Genomic DNA, 19,409 nt, shown 5'->3' with positions numbered 1-19,409 from the left:
TGTGTTTGTATCATTGTGAACTGTTCCGGAACCTCAGTTCCTGCAGTTCATTGAAAGAGGATGGAATATCTCTCAGTGATACAGGGCAGGAAGAGAGAGAGAAGCAGTTGAGTCAGTCAGGAAGGATAGATCACCACCCGCATCCCTTAAAATTATGAATTGCATCTGAAACATCCAATTCTGTGTGGATTGGGGTTTGAAGGACCACTTCTGATGCTGTAGAAAGCAACAGGAGTAGCATCTTATTCCATGAAATGTGTGAAACTGTTGGGCCCCAGATGGCGGTATTCCGAAGGATGATACATTTATACTATTCCTCTCTTTCTTAAATATTTCTTTTGTTTGGTTGTGGGCTTTTTCACCCCTCCCAGAAAAGATTTGTGATATACAGATAAAATGGAAATCAAGGCAGTGAGAAAGATTAAAATAGAACAGTGACAGGTCTGGGGGACAGTTTGTATAAAAAAAAAACTATTTCAGCCTTCAGAATTAGCAAAGTCAAGCTTCCATTTTGGCTCCGAACTTCCTGGCAGCTGAAGTGAAAAGGGAGACACATTTGAGTGCTTTAAAATACAGAGAAGGCAATGGCAACCCACCCCAGTACTCTGGCCAGGGACATTGAAGCCTGGTGGGCTGCAGTCTATGGGGTCGCACAGAGTCGGACACGACTGAAGTGACTCAGCAGCAGCAGTAGCAGCTCCAAAAGAGCTCGCGATTCCCCCCTAAACAGAAAGCACTCCAGTTGATAAAATGAAGCTGAGCTTTTCTCTCACTGGTGTCTGAAGGAAGTTTCTCTAGGATCCTCTGAATGTGTGGGGCTTTTAAGCAAAGGATGATTCTGAAACAATAATTCAGTTAGAGGAACTTTGTAGAGGTTGCAGTCCAGAGCCACCTGAGGATGATTTCAGTCTTGAAGAATCGGCTTCACGTCAGAAACTCTGCAGTTGGGCATCTTTTCAGATGTGTGTTTTCACTCATAAGTTTATTAAGTGAAGGGTGTTTTGGAGAGTGCTTGGTGACCTCCAACTGATCTTCAGTTAGGAGTGCAGCTTATACATAGAATTTGAATCCTCAAATAAAAAGATGGCTTTTCTAGCTAGAGATCCCAGAGCAGAGGCTAAGGGAGCTCACTTCAGGACCTTGACTACATTAAACTGTGTCACATCAGTAATTTCCAGCCTTCTCTTAAAAAGTCCTATTTTAATATACAAGACAGTGACCTAAGTCTGACCTAAGTAGGCTAGTTGGGTGGGCTCGCTTTTAGAGTGTTGACCTTTAAGAAATTCACTTCTCAAAAAAAAAAAATAAATAAATAAATAAGGAAAAAAAAAAAAAAAGAAATTCACTTCTCTTTGAGACTTCAGGTGATTATATACTCTCAAGTTTTTAGGACTAGTGGAATTTTCCATGGACTTTCCTCCCCCCTGACCCCCAAGTAAACCATCGGTATCCTTTAGAAATTAAAATGTTTTGGTGTCTAAATGAAAACCCCCCAAGAGTGTGCCAAGCCTGGAATGATTTCAGATTGCATACTTCTGTTGTTGTTGCTGTTGTTGTTTTAATTTGGAAAAGAGTTCCAATGGGACTCTGTCAGAGCAGTAACCAAGCTACAAAGCTAGCTATTTGCTTTTGCAAGATGAGAGAGAGAAAGGACCTTTTTGTGGTTGCCCTTTGCCCAAGGAGGTATCAGGCTAGCTAATCAACAAGGACAGTATATTTTTTAATCACATGGCCGAAAAGAGAGGCACTAAAGTTGCTTTTGCAGGTTAGAGACATTGCCTGTGGGATCTCTGCCTTTTAGAAGGTGCAAGCTCAAAGCCACTTCTGCCCCTGCAAGGGGAAGGGGCAGTGGCTGTGACCGATATTTGAAAGGTTTTCCTAGGCAAGGATGGGGGCTCCTCCCTCTAGGTAGAGATCTTCTCCCAGCCCCACCCTGTGTTCGTGCCCAGGACTTTGGCTGAATTCTTCCCCAGAGGAGTGAGAGGGCCAGTCAATTGTGTAACCACCAAGATACCCCCACCCCCCGGCAGAAAAGTCAGCCTGTCAGCACTCTTTTCCTTTTACGTTCCTTGGTTTCTCCAGACCCACAGTTAACTGAAAATTTCCCCTAGAATAATCAAGAACTCCTGTATTTTCTGGGTGACAGAAATCTAAACGTGACAGGCATGGTGTCATGCAGCAGAAGCATGCTGAGCCCCTAAGAAAGGTGTTGTCATTAAGGGCTTCCTTGATGGATCAGATAGTAAAGAATCTGTGTGCAATCCTGGAGGCCCAGATTTCTTTCCCTGGGTCAGGAAGATCCCCTGGGGAAGGAAGTGGCAACCCACTCCAGTATTCTTGCATGGGAAATCCCATGGACAGAGGAGCCTGGAGGGCTACAGTCCATGAGATTGCAAAAGAGTTGTACATGACTGAGTGACTTCACTTTCAGTACTTATTAAAAACTGTTTGATGTCCAGGCACATCACCTGAGATCAAAGATCTGACTTGCACCTGTGTTTTTTGTGTGAACCCAAGGGGATCCTCTCTGGGGGTGCATGTCCATCTTTCCAGTGCCTGGGGCCCCTGCAGTCATAACTGACCCCCTTCCCCTCCCAGATGAATACTCATGTGGTCACTCCCTCTCTGCTGCTCAGTACTTCTGGCTCTAACCTGCCTTCTGGACAGCCCTTCTCACTGCCTGTCCTCACTCACCAAAATTCTGCCTATTCCTGGGAATGTCTTGGCTAAAACTGTTCTCCTTCAAATTTTCCCTGCTGCCTGTTGAAATCCTGCCCTCCACCCTCATAGCCCAGTTCCTTCCAGTAGATACACTCCAAAAGTCACTGTTTTTCAGACTTTAGTCACTCGTATTCATGATTTTTGTCATTCCCAAGACCTGCTCGTACAATTACTGCCTTAACATATTTTATAATCTGAGGCAGCAGCTCTTTAATTTTTTTTTTTTTAATGAACTCGATTTTGGACTTAAACTTGACTACCAGACAATAGGTAAAACAGTATTTTGTGTTCTGCATAACAGATGCAATATGGATAACTGCAGTCAAAACAAAAGCAAGGCTTCTAAATTCTCCATAAGTACCATTGTGCTGGGGATGGTTCTGTCCTTGGTGTGGAGTTCCCTTGAGAATTAGGTGTCAAGGTACCAGGACCACACTGAGACTTTCTGGAAGGAATTAGAAGACATGAAAGACAATACCCTTCTTTCTGGGTGATTCATTGTTATTCAGTGCTTTGCTGTCTGCTTCCTTGGGGTACATGCTCTGTAGGTTTCCTGGCCAAGGAAAGGGTTCCTGTTAATATCCAGAGGGACTTTGGCTAAGTCTTTCTCAAAGTCCTTACTGAACTCTAACTTTGTAAAACAAGGTACTTGCAATGATTCTGTTCATCCACTGGGTCATCCGCTAGCAGGTGGGCAACTCCAGGCCAGGGGCTGGGTCATGTTGGCCTCAGTCCCCCAGAGGCCTTGGCAAGTATCTCAAATGTGAGCAAGCAGCTGTAACCCAAGGAGGCTGATGTTTTAAGCTAGAACATGCTGCAGAAGTGGCCTAAGCATATAAAGTGAGATTGTGCTCATTCACGAGGAGGTCCTTGGCATGGTAGCCTGGGATGGTCACCTAGAACTCACTGGCCTGGAGACCTTGCAGGTCAGCCTGAGCCCTGTCAACTTTTTGTTTTTTTGTTTTTTTTTTCCATGTGTTGGTTTCAGTCATAGGTAAAGCTCCACCATCCACAACAGCCGGCAGCCAGTCTCCCCCGAAATGCCGGTCCTCACCTGCTCATCCTGGCAAACTCCCACAGCTGGGATCATGGCCACCACCAGCACCACTGGCATGGTCACGACCTGGCCGCCGCCACCGCCACCACCACCACCACCACCACCACCGGCTCTTCGGGAAGCCCGGTGAAAAATCAGAGGCCGCTTTTACTGAAGGAGACTGCCCCGGCCCTGCAGCAGGTTGTGTGGAACTCATCAAGTAAGTTTCCAACGTCCTCCCCAAAGTCCCATCTTCTGGAACACGCAGAAGATGCAGGGCCAGCAACAGCAACAGCAACAGCAGCAGCAGCAGCAGCAAAGCCAGCAGCTGCCCCAGTCTTTCCAGGGGACAAGATACCAGAACAGGCAGGCTATGAAACGTACCGAGTCTCCCCCCGCCCCCCCACCCCCGGCTCTGCTCCCCATGGCACCCGCTCCTTTTTCTGTCCCACAAACAGGAGAAAAATAATCCTTGTTTTATTTGTTTAGTTCCCCTTGGTTGCCTGGCCACTGTATCCTGGAGGCCTGACACATTCCATTTGGCATTAATTTAAAAATTATTTTTGCACCTTGCTTTTGTACTTTTCTTTTGTCTTTTTCAAAGACGAAACAGTACATACACGTCTTCTTAGTACAGGGTGAAATGGATGCCTAGACACCCAGAAATCTATTGTCTTTGTTGACTTTCTATTTCATCGTGCACCCTTTCTCAGAGGTATTGTTAACCATAAGATCTTTTTCAAATTCATGTATGCATATATATGTATGTATGTGTGTGTGTGTGTGTGCGTGTGTGTATGATGTCATAAAAATATTACGTTTTTTGTTTTTTTTGAAAACATAAAAATGGTACCATCCTTGCCTTTTTCTCTCCCCACCCATCAGCATGTTTTGGAGGTCAATCCATATCAGTGCATATAGCTCTCCCTTTTTCTACTAGACTAGTGTGTAATATTCCCCAATTTATTTAATAAAGTATTCGCCTACAGATAGACATTTAATTTGCTTCCAGTTTCTACCTGTTGTTAGCAGTGCTACAATGAATACCTTTTATAAGTTTCCTTGTGCATGTCTATGAACCCCTGGGCATTATTTTTGAAAGAATACAGTATGAGAAGTGGATAGTAAAGGATGCATTAATAACTAGGGATTAGCTCCCACCTCCTGCCCAATGCAAGAAGAACCAGCATCAGGAACCACTGCCAAAGTGCAGAATGACAGCTCCCAGCAGGAGGCTTCCTCTGGGCTGACATAAATCAGAACAAAGTACTGATCTGATGGATACTAGTTTGTCCAGTTCTCATGAGGACTGATACTAGTCTTGTTTCATGGGGAAACCTGCATTGAGATCCTTCATTATTGGGCTCCTTGATCGAAACTCTCACATACTGAGTGCACTATCAGGATGAGAACTCATAAGAGTTGCAGCAGGTTGTGAAATGAAAGAGTAGCCAGATCTTGATCTGGCCCCCAGTGAAACTCTTCAAAGACTGGGGTGGAGGAAGACCAAATGATTGGACACAGAGTATGGGAGCACAGCCGGATTGATCCTGCTGTCTGAAGAGTTGCTAGGCCAGAACCGAGTCTGGGATCTTCCAGGCTGGGATGGCCAGTTCCAGCCTTCTGACTTCTTAGCCCTTAAGTATAATGAGGCTTCCAGGGGAACTTGGGAGCAGGCAAGAAGGAGCTCATTGATGGCATGGTTCCTAATTCCCAGATTGTCCTGTTAAAGATAAACAAAATTGGCCACTAGTTGAAGTAGTTAGGATAGATTTTAATCTGCTATTTACCATTGCAGTAGGGCAAAATGTCCAGCATGAACTGAAGTCAACTCCAATGTGTACACAGGGGGCTGGGGTTTTAAAGGGAGTATTTGGGAGTAGGGAGGGGGAATCATGGGAACTCTATAGAGTCAGAAAATTACAATTTTACACAAAGTGGGAAGGGGATGTTGGTCCATGTGAAATGTCTGGGTTTGCTAACTCTGTTCCCTCTTAAATGTAGGCTTCTTCCCTCCCATAGAGACTGGGCAATGGGCCCTATCGTTAGGTGTTGACTGGAGCAAATAGGCAATTCTATTGGCAGCCTTGAGTTTTCCTAGGTGGGGACTTTAAAGGGGGTGGGGATCATCCTTAGGGATGCAGCCTTGAGCTGTTGGAAACTGTATTAGTCCTTAAAGACCCAGATGGAGCCTTGCTGAAGCTTGCCCAATGGGGGAATCTTTGTCCCTTGAAGGCAGAGAAACTCAAACTGTGTGGATTGGGCCCTGCTCCCACCACAGCTTGGAGCTGGGTCAGCCTTCCCCAGGCATGACCAAGAACCTTTGCTTTCCCAGGTGTCCAGCAGAAAGAGATCACACAGAACCCATCCACCTCCACCATCACCCTGGTGACCAGCACCTGGTCATCGCCCCTGGTCACCAGCTCAGGGTCCTCAAGCACCCTTGCATCTTCGGTCAGCCACGCCTATGTCCACCACTTCAGCTGATGTTGCTGCAGACACTGCCAAGTACATTGGCAAAGTGAGTGCCAGTGGCGGGATAGGGTAGGACCAGCCTTGGATCTTTCCAGGAATTAAAGGGGACCAGGAAGTAGTGGAGTCCCTCCCCAGCTTGCCTGTCTTCTTGGCATGTTCCTTGTTAGGGATGTGGTGGGCAGGCTTGCCTGCTCTGTGTTCACTTGTGGGCACACTCTCCATTTAGGTTCTGTCTTCTGCCTTTTAAAATTGATTTTATTGAAGTATACATGATGTAAAGTGTTTTATTAATTTCTACTGTATAAGAAAATGATCAGTTACAGACACATATACTTTTTCATATTCCATTCCATTATGGTTTATCACAGGATATTGATTGTAGTTCCCTGTGCTATACAGGAGGACCTTGTTGTTTATTCTATGTATAATAGTTTGTATCTGCTAATCCCAGATTCCCAGTGCGTCCCATCTGCCACCCCAGCCCTCCTCTCTACTTCTCTCTTAATTTGCCAAGTGCTTTTATGCTCACGGTTGAATTTGGGCAAGTAAAGCTTGCAGATCTCCTGGCTGTTGGATGAGAGTGCTCTGGAGTGATGTTCAGGTTCATGTCTGTAGAACCCAGGGAGTGAAAATCACCACCAGAATTGCAGCTCTCTGGGGAGTCCCTTCTGCTCCCTGCTGGGGCCTAGAACAGTAATTGATACATAGTTGTAGAATGAAAACAGGTTGCTGCCTAACTTCTCATTGGGCTTCTCATCAGTAACATTTTTTTTTTTAATGTCTGCAATTTTTAAAGGTTTTATTGAATTTGTTGTAATATTGTTTTATTTTCCTTCTTTTAAAACGTTTTGGTTTTTTGATGACAAGGCATGTGGAATCTTATCTCCCTGACTAGGGAATCAAACCCGTACCCCCCACATTGGAAGGCAAAGTCTTAACCACTTGACTTCCAGGGATGTCCCCACACCCATTTTATAGATGAGCACATATGAGCACACTGAGATCTGGCTAGGTCACACAGCTTGTCCAGGGTCACATAATCCGTGAATCTCTAATTGGCATTCATTGCAGTTAGGGAAATGAATACAGCCAGGATCTAGAATATCCTCTGGACCTGGCTTTGAGCTAACTTGTGAATTCACATCAGGCCTGCTGACTGCAGCTGTCCAGGCTTCACAGACTAATTGTTCTTACATGTGGCTTTTTAAAGCCACCCCACTGAAGGGTCAGTGTGGCTAAAGAGATAAAATCCAAGTCTTGGGCTTATGTCTCTTATTTAGCATTATTTCTGTTCCCCCATTTTGAATAAAACAAGAATTTTTATCGAGTGCCCGAGTTTCATAACAGGAAGGATTCAACTATTAGATGTGGTTGCATCTTCAAGGTTGTTGACTTATCTGTTCATCACCTTGAACTAGGATTGACTTCATATGTTTATTTATAGTGACTTAACAGAAATAAAATTAAGTCTAAAATTAACTCACCAGATCCTTTTCTTAAAGGCTTGAAGCCTAAGTCCGTCTACATTCTGTTAAAACCAGTGATTTGCATGCAAGTGTTAAAGAATGAATGCAAGCTTCCCCAGTGGCTTGTCGGTAAAGAATCCTCCAGCCAACAAAGGAGACATGGGTTCCATCCCTGATCGGGGATATCCCACATGCCCTGGAACAAGTACACCTGTGCACTGCAACCACTGGGCCTATGTGCTGGAGCCTGGGAACTGCAAATACTGAAACCTGCACAGCCCATGCTCTACAACAAGGGAAACCACCACATTGAGAAGCCTCTGAACTGCCACTACAGAGTAACCCCCATTCACTGCAACTAGAGGAAACCTTGTGAAGCAACAGGGACCCAGCACAGCCAAAAATAAGTGCATAAATAAAATTATATTAAAGAATTAAAGGTACCACTTGGAGCCTTTCTTTCTAACAAGAGCTGTTGTAGAATTACAAGGGAATTGAAAGAGGGGAATTTTTAAAACTAATTGATTTAAGATGTCTGGTGTTGCCCAAATGGCTTCCTTCCTTCCTTCCTTCCTCCTTTTCTTTCTTTCTTTCCTTATCTGTTAGGCTGTTCCAGGTCTTTAATTATGGTGTGCAAATTCTTAGTTCACATGTGGGATCTATTTCTCTGACTAGGAATCAAATCCAGGCCCCCTGCACTGGAGGTGCAGAATCGTAGCCACTAGCTCACCAGGGAAAGCCCTCCCCCAGATGGTCTCTTGTTGGGTTGCCATTGGTTGGACTTCTTGTATCACCTTCCATTGATTTGGTCCAATCATCTATTTACAGATGAGAAAACTGAGGCTGCCACGCAGCTCTGGCTAGTGTTCACACCAAGCCAGTGTTCTCCACTCCAGTAGCCATTTTTATTCCATCTACTATAGTTCTTCCCTTTCCTTGTGGAGCAAGATTGAGGAATGAACTTTTTGATAGGCATTTTCATTGCAGTTAGGGAAATGAATACAGCGACATAGTTTTGGAGCTGGTGAACTTGCTTGTCTTTGAGTTGATCCAGAGTGGTAGACGCAGATTTGTGTGTTTTGGCAGAAGGGCTCTTCTTATTAATGTTGATTTCTTTGCCTTATGTGGAAGTGAGAATGAAGGTCAGACCACAAATTCATGGTTTCTTTAAAATGAAATGTAACTATGGCATTAGTAAAGTATTGACTTTCATCCACTTTCTAAAGTGTTCTCACAGAGCAATTTTCTTTGACTATTTTAAATGGACCTGAGTTGGGAGGTCCCTGCAGTAGACTGACCATAAATCCCAAAGTGTTTTCTTGCTGGCAGATTCCCCCTATGGTCTCTGCAACAGGAAGGAGAACCAATATTTCATCAGATACTTTATTCATTTTCCACCTATTTTGGGGGTGAATTGGAGATTACTCTTTCGGGGATTGGCAGAAACTGCGATTACATGTTCATGAGAATTAATTCCTATGTGAAAATAAGAAAACAACTATTTATGAACTCTTCAGCAGGTACTGAACCACAGACTCCTCATTTATTTTTTCCTTTTAATCCTTGTATACACCCTACAAGGGGGCACTGTTATTATCCTTGTTTTATACATGGGGCTCAGAGAGAGTTGTGGATGATAAGATACAATTGCAGGAACAAATCTCAGGCATCAGATACAAGGGTTCTCTTTGTCCTATTTTCTTGTTCAATTGGAGAAAACTGCACAGCACAGCAGTGTCTTGGCAGTGACTGGGCCAAATCTGAGAACTGGCTTGGTCTCCTGTCCCTCCTGAGATGTCGAGGGCTTGGTAGGTATGTGCCATTTAAGTCACCACAGAGCGTTGATTAGACTTCCCTGTGCTGAGCTGTAGGTTCTCATGGGTTATCTATTGTATACATAGTAGTGTATATGTGCACTATGTACAAATGTCAGTGCCGGTCTCCCAGTCTGAATCTCCGCACAGCCCCATCCCCAACATTGGCAGCTGTACGTTTGTATGCTACATCTGACTGTATTTCTGATTTCCCAGTCAGTTCATCTCCACCATCATTTTGGATTCCATATATAACAGATGTTGAACAATAGGTTTTACCTTGCTGTCTCACTTCACTCTGTTTGACAGTATCTAGGTTCACCCACGGAGAAGGCAATGGCAACCCACTGCAGTTTTCTTCAGTGGAAAACCCAAAGATGGAGGAGCCTGGTAGACTGCAGCCCATGGGGTCTCCAAGCGTCGGACACGACTGAGCGACTTTACTTTCACTTTTCACTTTCACGCATTGGAGAAAGAAACGGCAACCCACTCATGTTCTTGCCTGGAGAATCCCAGGGCCGTGGATGCCTGGTGGGCTGCTGTCTATGCGGTCACACAGAGTCTGACACGACTGAAGTCACGTAGCAGCAGAAGCAGCAGCTGCAGCAGCAGCAGGTTCACCCACATCTCTGCAAATCACTCTGTTTCATGCCTTTTAATGGGTGACAGTACTCTGTTGTATATATGTACATCGTCTGTATCCATTCCTCTGTCAATGGACATTTTAAGTTTTGTCTCTGTCCTGTCAGTTGTAAATAGTGCAACGGTGAACACTGGGGTGCAGGTATTGCTTTGAGTTATGGTTTTCGCCAGATACATGCCTAGCAGCAGGATTGCTGAGTCGCACGGTAGCTGTATTTTTAGTTTTTAAGGAACATCCATATAGTTCTCCTTAGTGGCTGTACCAATTTACATTCCCAGCAACAGTGCAGGAGAGTTCCCTTTTCTGCACACTGTTTCCAGCATTTATGGTTTGAGATTTTTTGATCGTGGCCATTCTGATTGGTGTGACGTTGACACCTCATGGCAGTTGTGATTTGCATTCTCCTAATAATTAGTCAGGCACATACCTAGGACCCCCACCCACTAAGATGTTACCTGGAACCCTAGCTCTGGGAAGCTGACTCTCAGCAAAGCTGACCGTGCACTCATATACACAAGGAGGCTACCTGGTTCATAGTGAGTTGAATGCTAAGTCTCTTTCCTTGTTCTGTACTCTTAAAACGTCTGATGATATGCAACAGAGAAGATACCTGGGGCACCACCTTCCAACAAAACTCCGTTCCACGGTTTCGATCTCTGGCCCTTTTTCAAACCAGACCCTTTCCATGAACATCTACATATCCCTTGTCAAACTGCCAGACCCACAGTTAATGGCCCCTCATCTTCTGTCTCCACCCTCCCAAACTCCCACCCCACAGGAAGAACTGTGTCCCCTGACACAACCCCAACATAGGACTTAACCCCCTCTGGGGCTCTCCATGGACTGGTAATTCCCACGCAGTAAACTGAGAATCCCACATGCACCTGAAGGGTTTGTCTTAAGGACCTGCCCAAACAATACGCAGACACATCCAGTTAGTTGACGCTCTTTATTTATCCATCGGAATTATTTCAGGTTTACTTGTGTCTCCCTCTCGATCCGTTCCACTCGATCCAGACCACTCTTCAGTACTCTCCCGTCCAAGAGCCTTATGGTGGCCATTGATCTGCAAGTGAAGCAGCTTCTTAGGTACTCTAGTTTAGGTAAAAGGGGACACTCCATCCTTAAGTTTCTCAAAATCTCCCCTGGGCTCCTCACCTCTCGTCCTCCCAGTTCCTCTCGTGGTGGAGCCTTCCTCCTCACATAGTACTGCAAATGATTGGGCCACAGCTCCTTTATGATGATCTGCCAGGGAAATGAGCAAGCTCAGCACAGGGCCGGCCAGGTCCTGAGCCCTCCCGTGCACCGCCAAGAACTTCGACATAAATCACCAATTCTGTTCCAGTGCCCACGTGGGACCGTACCTCAGCAACCCGGTCAGATCCTGTGAAGTTGTGGTCAGAGAGCCAGTTAAAGAAGTTTACGCTGCTGTTGTGGTGCCTGCGTCTGTATGCCTTACGTTCAAACCCCTGGTGCCACTGAATTGGAGTGGAATGGGATGCTCGGTATCCTGCAGGAAAAGGAGTATGGGAGAAAGGCCTAAATCACTTTCCAATTCAACCTCCACTTTTCTGCCCCCACCCCCCAAATCCAGGGAGCTGCTTCTTACCAGTGACATTAATGAGATACTCCTTAACAACCACTTCATTTTGGAGATACCTATTCCTCCGAAAGGACAATGTGATCGTGCAGTGATGAATGGGATGCTGGAGTTCCTCCACCTGCCAGGACAAAGTGTGGGGGGTGGGGTCATGGGGTGGGTGTGAAACCTCTTTACAGAAGAGCTGCTCTTTCCTGTCTTCAGGTGTAAACCACATCCTCTCCACTCCCCAGTCACCTCCCCTCCACAATGATCAATTTCCCCTGCCTGACCTTCAAGTTGGTCATGAAGTGAAGCATGTGTCAGTCTTGGTTGGTCATCATATGTGACATTTGGGGGTGGTTCGTAAACTTCTTTAGGTGAAGGAGCCTCTAGATGCTTGAGGTAAAAGTGCTGGAAGAACAAAGCTAGCCCAAAGAGTAGAATGGCACTGTCTGACTTCTACTTGCTCCTAATTAACTCATCACATTTCTGTTGTTGAAGACTGTCTGAACGCCAGACAAGGCTGTGCTTCGGAATGCCCTACCACAAGGATGTTCTCTTCCTAACAGGAAGACCCCAAGCTCCATCTCAACCTCCTGAAAGTTAGCTTACTTCTGGAGAACACACACTCCTAGCTACAACCAGTGTGAGCACGTACACATACCAACCTCCCCCCGAAATGCACACAGCTTTTCAAAGAAGACCTGGATTCCAGAGAAGACTTTTCTCTGAAGAGTCCCTGGTGCTAACGACAATCCTGACTGGGACCTCAACAAGAAAACTCTAAGTACCGATTTGTGCTAGCCAGAACAGGAAGGACATCACACTTAATATCAGGAACAGATATGCAGGATGGTAACCTATACCCATCATTCAAAAAATAAATTTTTGTACCAGAACTCTCACATCTGTAAACTGCTCCTGCAATAGCACAGGTTACCCACCCCCCAACAACAACAACAAAAAAAAATCACAAGCACCACACCAAGGGATACAACCTCGACCCAGAAACCACGGATTCCCCGGATGATGGCGCTTCTGTGTTCTAGATGGAGCGTCCGCCTGTGACAGTTCTTATGTTTCAGGCGAGCATGCGCCCTTTCGGCTTGCTTATTCACCGGCTCCATCTCCAGCTGCAGGGCCGCCAGCGCCTCCAGTGCAGGCCGGTCACTCGGAGCTCCGGGCCTTGCAAGTTCTTGGCCCTGCTCCTCCGAGGACACCTGCTCCTGCTCCTCGTACACCACCAGCTCCACCTCCTCCATGACGTCTAACACCAACAGCTGCACATCCTGCCCCATTCCCGATACCTCTCCCTCCTCCAGGGCAGCACCTTCCTCCACTGCCTCCACCCAGTAGAGGGTGGCCTCCACGCCTGGCACACCACCTGGGGCCTGCATGGACTCTGCCGCCCCCACCGGGCTGCTAGGCCCCAGAGCCCCTCCCTCCTGAGGACCCGCGCTCACAACTAAGATCCAGGATCCCGGGGTGATGCTGCCTTCCCCTGGCCCCGTCTCACTCTCCATGATGCTCTGGCCCTAGCCCCGAGGGGCAAGGAAGCTGGCCGAGAGAGCACAGCAGGCGGCTGGCACAGCCTGCCCACCAACTGCAGCCTATGTGGCACTACCAACAGCTTCCTTGCCGACAGCCAATGAGCAGAGAAGGGGAGACACGCCTGCGCAGAACTGTGCGTCCCCACGCACGCGTAGGATGGTGGCCGGAAGGGGCTGAACTCCACACCCTGACCTCCAGACACCGGGACACGCCCCTTGGAATTCTGGGCCCTCTGGCCGCCCGTGACCCAGCGGCCAAACTCGGCCCTCCGCAGAGTGCGCTGGTCCACGCAAGCCGTTTGCCTGACCAACAGTGCAGAAGTGCGTCACCAGCGACCGGGAGAGCCAGGCCAGTTGGAGGCGAAGGCAAAGAACCAGAACCTGACGCTGCAGCCATCCTCAAGAGTGACATTGCCTCTGGGGCAGCGGGCGACTCCGTGTGCTCAGGGATCCACACAGGTGAGACAGGGTTCCTGGGTACCTCAGGGACAGAGGGGCTCACCTCGGATCCAAGCTACAAGCCCTGGGCAGGGCGTGGGGCTTGGGGCCCGGGGGACGGTGCAGGGGATCATGGTGGCTCAGGGAAGCGGGCGGGGCTTATGCCGACCTCACCGACGGGCACCCGCTGCAGAGTGCATCCCTCAACTTGTGCCTTAGGCTTGAGCCGTGTCAGGAGTGCAGCCATCCTCTGATGAAGAAGCAGAGCACTTTCCTCAGCTCGCTGTCCAGGCCCCACAACGCAGCCCCAAGCCAGACACCCTGGAGCCCCTGACCTGCGGGCTTTCAGCTCTTGGCCTGTCCCCTGGCCTGGCTTAGAGCAGGCAGCCGGGTGGCTAAGGATGTGCATCTGCGGATGCACTTCCCAGAGGAACAGAGCTTCTCCAGGAAGTGTTTGAAGTGGAGCAACGTGCTCCTCCTGACCATTAGTTACTCCTGCCTCCCGGCCACACAGCTAATGTGGGCACCCTCAGGTTAAGTGCCTGGACAGATGCCACACTCACACTCTGTCTCCTAGGATGTCTGGTGTTTCACACTGAGCACTTGCCTTAGGCCAGACACACACTCACACACACACTCTCTCGCTCTCACACACACACACACACACAGAGGTACAAACAGGTGACTGAATCACACACATACACACACACACATGCAATGCACAGGGACACAGATGCAAACAGGTGTTTCAGAGACTGAAGAACCGGTGGTTCATATGAAACACACAGACCTCCTTATTTCTCTGAGGAAAATGTCCATTCTGATCTTCAGATATGAAATATAGAGAAATCCAACTTTCATGAAGGAAAGTTTTTCATACAGGCAATATAGATTTTCATACATGCAATGCAGAGAACTCTATATTTCATGGTGGACAGTCATTGCTTTATATTTGGGAAATACAAAGAATTAAGTATTTCACAAAGAAACAGTGGTGCCGAGAATATCATTTATAAAATAGAGGTGATTCCAATTCCATATTTGTTCCCCATATCTTAATTACTTAACTTCATGTCAGTAAAATTTCGTTGAGGTTTCCATATAGGCAAGGCATACAGTTTCACAATTCAAGCAGGAAAGCATATGCTCAATTTTTCGTATCTGAAATATATAGATTTCCCCATTCATGTAGGAAACAGTGTGCACAAATATTTATATGTGAAACAGACAAGATTCAATATACAAGGAAGAAACTTATACAAGTACGGTTTCAAACATGAAATACGGATTTCCTTTTTCATGTTGAAACGTCTGCATCCATGTTCTCACAAGTGAAATAGAGAAAATTCCATATTTCATGCAGAAAAATCATCTCTCAGGTTTTCATCTGCACGAAGCAGGGCATGCATAGCCAGGGCTCTGGAACAACCCAGAAGCATAGCGTAGGAAGGAATATGGGAGTGGTTCCAGGATGGGTGGGACCCCTACATACTTATGGCTTATTAATGTTGATGCATGGCAGAAACCATCACGATACTGTGTAGTAATTAACCCCATGTTAATTTCTTTCTTCATTAAGTTTTGAGAAAAGGAAAAGAAGAAGGGGACTCTGCTCTGCTCCGTGGTGGCGTAAATGGGAAGGAAATCAGAAAATGATGGGAAATATGTACACCTAAAATTGATTTGCTTTGACCTACGTACAGCAGAAACTAAAGCAACCTTGTGATGCAACTATAGTCCAATAATAATTGTTTGAAATAGATTACATGTCAACTAATTCCAGCAATGAATAAATAATCGATGGCCCCGTTGGCAATATATGACCTAGGGAGTGTTATGCTAAGTTAAATAGTTCAGTTAGAGGAAGGCGAAAGCTTTTACATCACATGACATTGTTAAGTTGAAATCCTTGCATTATGAAAACAGAGTAGAGTGTGGTCATTGGGCTAGTGGAAATGGCCCATAATGGTCCAGGTTACCAAGTTTTAGTCTTGGGTTGAATAAGCTCATCAAGGAAGATACTGTAATAGAGGCAGGATGTAAGAGAGCTGTAGGCCTCAGCCCAAGACCATTAGTGAAGCTAGAAAACCCAACACTGCCAACAGAAAGCCTCTCAGCACAATGCAGTGAAAGCTACATTATAGCCTTCCCACAGGGCCCTCCAGGCCCTCGGGCCTCGGGCTGGGTAATGGACTGTGGAGCTTGGGGACAGGCTGTGTCTTGCAGAGTCCCAGAGCCCTTGCTGGAACCACTCACTGGCCTGGCCCAGGTTTCCAAGCAATGGCCAACGTGTCCCACCCCTACCTCCATGTCTGAACAGTTGTGACATCTGCATGGGTCACAGTCTACAGGACCCAGCTCCCCATTAGGGTAGACTGAGGAGGCTGAGGGCCAGCTGCATGCTGGGTACCTGGCTCCCTCATTGACGGCGGCTGGGCAGGGTATGGGGGCCTTGGTAAGGGGAGGGCACAGAGAGCTGAGAACTGCCTCTTCTAGCTGAGACCAGGCACTGCTGGAAGTAACAAGACTGGGTGCTAGATGAATGCTCCCAACAGGATAACTGGCCTGCATAGGGACCCCCTCCTTCCAACCAGGACCTTAGAGGATGAAAGTCAAACTTGAGGCCTTTCCTTTTAGGGAATAGGGAATAATGTTCATTTGCCTTGAGGATTACAGGAACACAGCTGGCCACCACCTTACCTCAGGCACACAGGATCTGACAGCAAGAAGTTTGCACCAGCTCATCACACCCCTCTCTCACGTTTCCTATACATGGCCTTTGCTGAAAGCTTTGAGGAAGTTTGCATTTTTTTTCCATTGGCTTAGGCTTTTATTCTTTTTTAATGCAAGCATTTAACATTATAAGCACCTGTAGACATGCATCTCATGAGTTCTCATATGCTGATTTTTTTTTTTTTTTTTGGGTCACTCAGCTAAAGTATCTTTTAATCTTTATATTTTACCTCTTTGTTTAAAATTTTGTTTTAATTGGAAGCTAATTACTTTACAGTATTGTGGTGGTTTTTGCCATACATTCACATGAATCAGCCATGGGTGTATATGTGTTCCCCATCCTGATCCTCCCTCCCGCCTCCCTCCTCATCCCATCCATCAGGGCCTTCCCAGTGCACCAGCCCTGAGCACTCTGCCTCATGCTTCGAACCTGGACTGGTGCTAGGTTTCACATATGATAATATAAATGTTTCAATGCTATTCTCTCAAAGCATTGCACCCTTGCCTTCTCCCGCAGAGTCCAAAAGTCTGTTGTTTACATCTGTGTCTCTTTTGCTATCTCGCATATAGGGTCATTGTTACTGTCTTTCTAAGTTCCATATATATGGGTTAATGTACTGTATTGATGTTTTTCTTTCTGACTGACTTCACTCCGTATAATAGGCTCCAGTTTCATCCACCTCATTAGAATGGATTCAAATGCATTCATTTTAATTGCCAAGTAATATTCCATTGTGTATATGTAGCAGAACTTTCTTCTCCTTTCCTCTGTCAATGGACATCTAGGTTGCTGCTATTGAAAACAGTGCTGCGATGAACACTTAGGTGCACGTGTCTTTGAACTCTGGTTTCCTCAGTGTGTATGCCCAGCAGAGGGATTGCTGGGTCATATGACAGTTATCTTTCCAGTTTTTTAAAGGAATCTTCACATTGTACTCCATGGTGACTGAACTAGTTTGCATTCACACCATCAGTGTGAGAGGGTTCCTTTTTCTCCACACCCTCTCCAGCATTTACTGTTTGTAGACTTTTGGATAGCAACCATTCTGACTGGCTTGAGATGGTACGTCATTGTTGTTTCGATTTGCATTTCTCTGAGAATGGGTGTTGTTGAGCATCTTTTCGTGTGTTTTTTAGCCATCTATATATCTCCTTTGGAGAAATGTCTGTTTAGTTCTTTGGCCCATTTTTTGATTGGGTCACTTAATTTTCCAGAATTGAGCTGCAGGAGTTGCTTGTATATTTTTGAGATTAATTTTTTTGTTACTTCATTTGCTATTATTTTCTCCCATTCTGAATGCTGTCTTTTCACCTTGTTTATAATTTCCTTCTGTGCAAAAACTTGCTTATAGTTTTCCTCCTGCACAAAAGCTTTTAAGCTTAATTAGGGCCCATTTGTTTATTTTTTCTTTTATTCCCATTACCCTGGGAGGTGGGTCATAGAGGATCCTGCTGTGATTTATGTCAGAGAGTGTTTTGCCTATGTTTTCCTCTAAGGGTGTTGTAGTTTGTCACCTTATGTTGAGATCTTTAATCCCTTTTGAGTTTATTTTTGTGTGTGTGGTGTTAGAAAGTGTTCTAGCTTCATTCTTTTACAAGTGGTTGATCAGTTTTCCCATCACTGCTTGGTCAATAGATTGTCTTTTCTCCATTGTATATGATTGCCTCCTTTGTCAAAGATAAGGTTTCCATAGGTGTGTGGATTTATCTCTGGGCTTTCTGTGTTGTTCATGGCAAACAGATGGGGAAACACTGGCTGACTTTACTTTTCTGGTCTCCAAAATCACTGCAGATGGTGATTGCAGCCATGAAATAAAAGACGCTTACTCCTTGGATGGAAAGTTACGACCAACCTAGAAAGCATATTGAAAAGCAGAGACATTAGCTTGTCAGCAAAGGTCTGTCTAGTCAAGGCTATGGTTTTTCCAGTGGTCTTGCATGGATCTGAGAGTTGGGCTATAAAGCAAGTTGAGTGCAGAAGGATTGATGCTTTTGAACTGTGGTGTTGGAGAAGACTCTTGAGAGACCCTTGGACTGTGAGGAGATCCAACCAGGCCATCTTAAAGGAGGTCAGTCCTGGGTATTCATCTGAAGCTGCAACTCCAATATTTTGGCCACCTGATGTGGAGAGCTGACTCATTGGAAAAGACCCGGATGCTGGGAAAGATTGAGGGCAGGAGGAGAAGGGGACAGCAGAGGATGAGATGGTTAGCATCACCGACTCAATGGACATGGGTTTGGGTGGACCCTAGGAGTTGGCAATGGACGGGGAAGTGAGGCCTTGGATGCTGCGGTCCATGGGGTCTTAAAGAGTCAGACGCTACTGAGGTGAGCTGAACTGAACTGCGGTCAGTTCGGGCCAATGGTGGTGTCGCAGTGCCCTTTGGCGGTCACTGGCGAGCATAGCTTCACGGGTGCTGAGCCGGCAGCATCGTCGGTGCTGTGGGCACTGCGAAAGAATCGCTGATCCTGCTGAACTCAGATTTCGCTTTACCCAGAACGAACAGTCTGTCTACCCTACATCCTGGGAGTTTCCCCAAATCCTTGTGAGTAAAGAAGGTAGGCTGCATCCTTATATGGGTCCATTTATAGGAGTTTGGAGATCTGTGGTGACAGAAATCAGGAGAAAAGTGGAAGACCGGGGAGAGGCTAGGAAATGACCACGAGGGGCCCTTTAGGTGACCTGGGGACATCCTCCCTTCTCATCTGCGTTGGGGAGAATGGTTTCCAGTGGGAAGGCTAGAGGCAGTGTGTCTGGCCAAAAACAGGTGGCTTTCTCATGAACGTGAAGGTATTTTCTCATTTTATAACATACACAGTTTACGGAACCAAGCTCAAGTGTGCATCATGATATTTTCTTACAGAGGATTATACTTGGGTACCCATCCCCCAGATTAGGATGATTCTTAAAAGTAGAATTCAGATTATGCCCCTCTCCTGCCTTAAAAAGC

The 19,409-nt window shown here is 46.2% G+C and overlaps 2 pseudogenes; one reads left to right on the top strand and one right to left on the bottom strand.

Moving 5' to 3' along the window:
* Window positions 1-6,810, top strand: part of LOC133053549 (MYND-type zinc finger-containing chromatin reader ZMYND8-like) — a 78,427-nt pseudogene extending 71,617 nt beyond the window's left edge.
* A 4,311-nt stretch (window positions 6,811-11,121) lies between these two features.
* LOC133053548 (testis-specific Y-encoded protein 3-like) lies at window positions 11,122-13,260 on the bottom strand (annotated as a pseudogene).
* Between the last annotated feature and the right edge of the window lie 6,149 nt (window positions 13,261-19,409).

Source organism: Dama dama, chromosome Y, assembly GCF_033118175.1.
Source record: "Dama dama isolate Ldn47 chromosome Y, ASM3311817v1, whole genome shotgun sequence".
Lineage (NCBI taxonomy): Eukaryota > Metazoa > Chordata > Mammalia > Artiodactyla > Cervidae > Dama > Dama dama.
This window is presented reverse-complemented; position numbering and strand designations above follow the sequence as displayed.